The sequence below is a fragment of the Numenius arquata genome, chromosome Z (genome assembly GCF_964106895.1).
Source record: "Numenius arquata chromosome Z, bNumArq3.hap1.1, whole genome shotgun sequence".
Lineage (NCBI taxonomy): Eukaryota > Metazoa > Chordata > Aves > Charadriiformes > Scolopacidae > Numenius > Numenius arquata.
Window position 1 is genome coordinate 27876408 of NC_133616.1, and position 4932 is coordinate 27881339.

The window sequence follows — 4932 nt, forward strand, 5'->3', positions numbered from 1 at the left end:
TTTTCCAGCTCCAGCAGGGCAGCAGCAGCAACTAGCCTATCCATTGCTCATCACTCAGGAGCAAACAGTTCCAGGCTGTCTTTAGATCTAGATCTTTGGGGATCCTTTTGGGCAGCAAAATTCAGTTCTGCCTACACATCAGCTGTCGGCAAAAAAAAAAAAAAAAAAAAAAAAAATTCTCTTTGCATTATGAAAGCATTGGTAATACTTAGCCAGCTCAAAGTATATTCAGTGTTGCTGACTAACTTAATGACTACCTTTCCTGCAGTGCCTAAAAAGCGATACAGAGAATCACAGAATCACAGAATCTTAGTGGTTGGAAGGGACCTTTGAGATCATCGAGTCCAACCACATTAAAAAACAAACAAACAAAAAAAAAACCCCACAACACACAAAAACAAACACGCAAACAAACAAAAAAAAACCAACAAAAAAAAAAACATACAAAAAAAAAAAAAGCACCCACCAACTAAACTCCACATCCACAACCTCACACACAACACCCCACCACAAACCAACAATCCCGGGCACTAGAGCACGCCCTGAAGAGCCATGTCTACACGTTTCTTAAATACCTCCAGGGATGGTGACTCCACCACCTCCCTGGGCAGGCTGTTCCAGTGCTTGACCACTCTTTCAGTAAAGTAATTCTTCCTAATATCTAATCTAAACCTCCCTTGCCGCAGCTTCATACCATTTCCTCTGGTCCTGTCGTTATTCCCTTGGGAGAAGAGGCCAACACCCACCTCTCTACAGTTTCCTTTCAGGTAGTTGTAGAGGGCAATGAGGTCTCCCCTCAGCCTCCTCTTCTCCAAACTAAACATGCCCAGTTCCCTCAGCCTCTCCTCATAGGACTTGTTCTCCAGACCCCTCACCAGCTTGGTGGCTCTCCTCTGGACACGCTCCAGCACTTCAATGTCTTTCCTGTAGTGAGGGGCCCAAAACTGAACACAGTACTCGAGGTGAGGCCTCACCAGTGCCAAGTACAGAGGCACGATGACTTCCCTGCTCCTGCTGGCCACGCTATTCCTGATACAAGCCAGGATGCTATTGGCCTTCTTGGCCACCTGGGCACACTGCTGGCTCATGTTAAGCCGGCTGTCCACTAACACTCCCAGGTCCTTTTCTGCCGGGCAGCTTTCCAGCCACTCAGCCCCAAGCCTGTAGCATTGCTTGGGGTTGTTGTGACCAAAATGCAGGACCCGGCACTTGGCCTTATTAAACCTCATCCCATTGGCCTTGGCCCATTGATCCAACCTGTCCAGATCCCTCTGTAAAGCCTTCCGACCCTCAAGCAGATCAACACTCCCACCTAGCTTGGTGTCATCCACAAACTTACTGAGGGTGCATTCAATCCCCTTGTCTAGATCATCAATGAAGATACTGAACAAGACTGGCCCCAAAACTGAGCCCTGAGGGACACCACTGGTGACCGGCCGCCAACCAGATTTTGCTCCATTAATCACAACTCTCTGGGCATGGCCATCCAGCCAGTTTTTTACCCAGCGGAGGGTACACTTGTCTATGCCATGATTCTCCAGTTTCTCCAGGAGAATGCCGTGAGGGACGGTGTCGAAGGCCTTACCAAAGTCCAGGTAGACAACATCCACAGCCTTCCCGTCATCGAGAAAGCAGGTCACATGGTCATAGAAAGAGATAAAGTTGGTCAGGCAGGACCTCCCTTTCATTAACCCATGCTGGCTGGCCCTGATCCCTTGGCTGCCCTGCACTTGCCTTGAGAGCTCACTCAGGATGATCCTCTCCATGAAGCGGGTCTTTTGCACACTGCAGCAGCCACAAATGGCTTTGGTTCTGTTTGTAGGTTGGACATCTGCATTGTGATGACAAGAAAGATTAAAACATTTAGTTTTCTATTCTGTAGGAAGTGTAGAGGGAGATAATGAGTTGAAAGGCTGTGCAAGAGTGGTGCTCTCTGCAGAGAGGATCACCAGCTGAAAGGCGTGGTGATCAACTCATTTACAAGGACAGCAGAACTGTCCGCTTCTCCACAAATAGGAATGGGAACTGGGGTTGTTTGGCCTGGAGAAAAGGAGGCTGAGGGGAGACCTTGTCACTCTCTATAACCACCTGAAGGGAGTCTGCAGAGAGATTGGGCTTGGTCTCTTCTCCCAAGTAACAGGCAATAGGACAACAGGGAATGGCCTCAAGCTGCGTCAGGGGAGGTTTTGATTGGATATTAGGAAAAAATTTTACACTGAAAGGGTTATTAAGCATTGGAAGAGGCTGCCCAGGGAAGTCATTGAGGCACCATCCCTGGCGGTATTTAAAAGATGGGTAGACACAGTGCTTAGACATATGGTTTAGTGATGGGTTTTGTCAGTGTTAGGTTGATGGTTGGACTATATGATCTGAAAAGGTCCCTTCCAACCTCAGCAATTCTATGATACTATTCTATGAAATAAGCAATAAAATAATAATCTTAGACAAGGTGCATGTAGCTGTCTTCAGCAACTGAGAAAGTACCTCCAGCACCATTCACAAATGAAAATGAAATTAGAGAGTTTTACCTGACTTCTGTGGTAGTTATTCTCCTGCTGCCTTGGTAATAGGAACAGTCAGGCTATGGCTGTAGTTACACTCCATTTTTCTTACAGCTTTGCACCTTCAGATGTCTTGTTGAAGGAGGTGCTCTGAAGTCAGCAGGGCAGTCTTGACCAAGGCAGCAGACAGCAGTCCACACTGTTGCAGTCTTCACTACAATTGCCTTAATACAAAGTCCAGATCTATTGTGTCACAGAGCCGAATTTTTTTTTTTTTAATGTGAAAATGGCTAGATAAATGTGCTATTAACAAAGGCATGAATAAAAACCAGCCCTTTGTTTGGCTGGGACAGGTAAGCATACATATGGTCACACTTTCGTGAATTTTTATGTAAAATGTGAGACATACCATTTTTAAACTGTTTTATTTACCACAGCTCTTATTCCTTCAAAATCTGCTAAGAAATAAAGTGGTATGGCATTCAGCACTACTGAATTCACCATAGCTCTCCTTGAGCTGGAAAGCCAATGCCATAAAAGTGCCACATCAGGGACTGGCCACAAGCGTGAGTATGCTGGCACTGCTTCTGGTACTACTATAGCAAATATATTCCACAGACAAATCAGAACGGAGGTGGTTGCACTGTGTGAAAAAACAAAAAGCTGTAGACGCTTCATAATGACCGTATCCAGTCTGTGACTATTCAGTGAAACATGCTTCTTGCTCTTCACATTCTTACTGCTTGTTTTTGCTGTCCAAAGAGCATAATCCTTCTTTTTGTTCAAAAAAACTGTTGTAGAACCACATTTTCAAGGGTATCCAAAAACATGCTTGGGATACCAAGTTGGAAACCTTATGCTGAAGGAGTATGACACATTTCTAGAAGAATCTGAATGTAAATCCGGATCTTGAGATGAGGCTTTCACTTGAGAGACAGACTGGTAATACTGAATGTCAACATTACATGTCTTATTCACAAACTACAAATTCACTTTTCTGAATTTTTATCTTCTGGTTTCTTTACTTCCATGGAATCAAGACAGTGTCCAGAAGACAGATAAAACAGACATCAAAAAGTAGACATTAAAACATCTGTGCTGATACATGACTCTGAACACACTTGAGAATACCCTGGAAACTGACTGGTGACTAGGTCAAGAACTGTCATCTACAATTACAGCCTGTTTAAGGTACCTGAAGATCTTCAAGGAACCTTTAATTATTTACGAAAGGAAGATGCTTGAACCTGTAAGCTGACTGACTTGAAATCTCTGGCTGACATTCAAAAGTTTCATTGGTTTATTCTCTGGGAGACGTTTGCATAATAGAAACCAAGTTGAAAACAGCAATATCTTTTCTAATGTCTTAATTGACCATGATATTAATTCTTGAAAATTCTTGAAAAGAAACCACCAAAAAAATGGAAAATGGAATTAGTGTGGAGACTAGACATGTCAAATATCTACAGAGGTTGGTCCAAACACTGAAACAAAGCATTTGGGCTGTGAAAGCATGCAAACTTGTGATATTATGCCCCTTAAGCCAAGCTTCAAAATACACGATTTCCCCTGTCCCCTTTAAAACATGCAATTTTCATATAATTTTGACAGGCATGATGTTACCATTTCAAGCAGTGGCAAAACTAAACATCATGATCCCGCCTATGCCTGTTCTGTTTTGCAAGTCACTGCCAAGTTCTTTCTTGGAGACAAATCGAAAAAAAAGAACTATCAACTGCTGTATCGAAGAAAAAGCCTTACTCCACCAAATAATTTCTCTCTACATCACTCTACATCAGTCAAATACACTACGGGTGGTATTACAGAAGTATTTACTATGCTCTGACTTCCTATTATAGCTACTGTCATCACACAAGTGTAATAATTACCACATTAATAAATATGGATCCCCTTTCCATTTAGAAGTGATGACTTTACTTAAACACCCAAAAATGAAAAAATATGTGAACTCATCACATCTGTATGGTTTTGAAGTAACGGCTCCACCTGGCGTTCTCCAAAAGCATCGCTACTTAATCTGTGCGTTACCTTGTTTTCAAACCAGCCTCCTATTTACGCTGGGCACAGGGCAAGCCGCACTCGAGAACATGGCGGCAGGCCTGCTGGCCTAGCTGCGGGGCCGGCCCAGGCAGGGGCGGGCAGAAAGGCAAAGACAGAAGCAAGGGGAAGAGAACGGCGCCTTTCCTCACAGCGGCCCGCCCGGCGTAAGCCTACACAAACGGGCACTGCTACGGAGGATTCCGAGGCGGATGGAGGCGACTTCTCTGCAGCACCCGTCGCCAAGGGCCGAAGAAAGGATGCTGGGGCAAAAGCACGTCTTCTTCCGCGCGGCGCTTTACGGCAGTCTGCTTCGGCACTGCCGCGCGGCAGTGGCCAGGCCGGCCAATGGGGAGCCGCGCCCGCCGGAGGT